We start from the raw sequence: 2,500 nt of genomic DNA, 5'->3' as shown, positions 1-2,500 counted from the left end.
CTGGGTCTTTGCATGGAGTGTCACCCTATACCCACTTTAGGGACGCATGCAAAAAAGTGCCCGATCGCCTGGAACTGTCAGGCGGATTCGGCTCCCTGGAATTTCCTCATTCTGGTTCTTTTTCACTTTTTGTCTCTTTTGCGACATCTAGTGGGCAGGCTGCATTACTGCAACCGGGGACACCTCAAAACGCTTGGAACTGGGGAGCGGGCTCAATTTACAAACGTTTTGCGGGTCCTGGAAGTCAAAATTGTGACTTCTGAAAACGACTAAGTATCAAGGACTCATCGCGCGAATCGCTCTGGAACTGAAATCGGATGCGCGCACTGACATGCTCCCCTCTCTGGAAGTCTGACACAAGTTGAAAAATTTTCTAAGTCCCCAAAAATTTTTTTTTTCAACTTTTTTTCAATTTTCCCCCTGTGGGATATATATTTTACCCACACTTTTGGAGCCCTCCTGGGATGCCCTCTAACATACTAGAACCTCATTTTGTGGAAGTTTTCACAAAATTGTGAAATTTTCAAAAAGTCAGAAATTTTGCCAAAAACGACTAAGTATCAAGGACTCATCGCGCGAATCGCTCTGGAACTGAAATCGGATGCGCGCACTGACACGCTCCCCTGTCTGGAAGTCTGACAAAAGTTGAAAAATTTTCTAAGTCCCCAAAAATTTTTTTTTTCAACTTTTTTTCAATTTTCCCCCTGTGGGATATATATTTTACCCACACTTTTGGAGCCCTCCTGGGATGCCCTCTAACATACTAGAACCTCATTTTGTGGAAGTTTTCACAAAATTGTGAAATTTTCCAAAAAGTCAGAAATTTTGCAAAAACGACTAAGTATCAAGGACTCATCGCGCGAATCGCTCTGGAACTGAAATCGGATGCGCGCACTGACATGCTCCCCTCTCTGGAAGTCTGACACATGTGTGAAAATTTTCTAAGTCCCCAAAAATTTTTTTTTTCAACTTTTTTTCAATTTTCCCCCTGTGGGATATATATTTTACCCACACTTTTGGAGCCCTCCTGGGATGCCCTCTAACATACTAGAACCTCATTTTGTGGAAGTTTTCACAAAATTGTGAAATTTTCAAAAAGTCAGAAATTTTGCCAAAAACGACTAAGTATCAAGGACTCATCGCGCGAATCGCTCTGGAACTGAAATCGGATGCGCGCACTGACACGCTCCCCTGTCTGGAAGTCTGACAAAAGTTGAAAAATTTTCTAAGTCCCCAAAAATTTTTTTTTTCAACTTTTTTTCAATTTTCCCCCTGTGGGATATATATTTTACCCACACTTTTGGAGCCCTCCTGGGATGCCCTCTAACATACTAGAACCTCATTTTGTGGAAGTTTTCACAAAATTGTGAAATTTTCAAAAAGTCAGAAATTTTGCCAAAAACGACTAAGTATCAAGGACTCATCGCGCGAATCGCTCTGGAACTGAAATCGGATGCGCGCACTGACACGCTCCCCTGTCTGGAAGTCTGACACATGTGTGAAAATTTTCTAAGTCCCCAAAAATTTTTTTTTTCAACTTTTTTTCAATTTTCCCCCTGTGGGATATATATTTTACCCACACTTTTGGAGCCCTCCTGGGATGCCCTCTAACATACTAGAACCTCATTTTGTGGAAGTTTTCACAAAATTGTGAAATTTTCCAAAAAGTCAGAAATTTTGCAAAAACGACTAAGTATCAAGGACTCATCGCGCGAATCGCTCTGGAACTGAAATCGGATGCGCGCACTGACACGCTCCCCTGTCTGGAAGTCTGACAAAAGTTGAAAAATTTTCTAAGTCCCCAAAAATTTTTTTTTTCAACTTTTTTTCAATTTTCCCCCTGTGGGATATATATTTTACCCACACTTTTGGAGCCCTCCTGGGATGCCCTCTAACATACTAGAACCTCATTTTGTGGAAGTTTTCACAAAATTGTGAAATTTTCAAAAAGTCAGAAATTTTGCCAAAAACGACTAAGTATCAAGGACTCATCGCGCGAATCGCTCTGGAACTGAAATCGGATGCGCGCACTGACACGCTCCCCTGTCTGGAAGTCTGACAAAAGTTGAAAAATTTTCTAAGTCCCCAAAAATTTTTTTTTTCAACTTTTTTTCAATTTTCCCCCTGTGGGATATATATTTTACCCACACTTTTGGAGCCCTCCTGGGATGCCCTCTAACATACTAGAACCTCATTTTGTGGAAGTTTTCACAAAATTGTGAAATTTTCCAAAAAGTCAGAAATTTTGCAAAAACGACTAAGTATCAAGGACTCATCGCGCGAATCGCTCTGGAACTGAAATCGGATGCGCGCACTGACACGCTCCCCTGTCTGGAAGTCTGACAAAAGTTGAAAAATTTTCTAAGTCCCCAAAAATTTTTTTTTTCAACTTTTTTTCAATTTTCCCCCTGTGGGATATATATTTTACCCACACTTTTGGAGCCCTCCTGGGATGCCCTCTAACATACTAGAACCTCATTTTGTGGAAGTTTTCACAAAA

Source organism: Phyllobates terribilis, unplaced genomic scaffold, assembly GCF_046119375.1.
Source record: "Phyllobates terribilis strain yellow unplaced genomic scaffold, ASM4611937v1 Scaffold_3664__1_contigs__length_73141, whole genome shotgun sequence".
Classification (NCBI taxonomy): Eukaryota; Metazoa; Chordata; class Amphibia; order Anura; family Dendrobatidae; genus Phyllobates; species Phyllobates terribilis.
The sequence above is the reverse complement of the archived record's forward strand: the minus strand, read 5'-3'. Positions refer to the sequence as shown.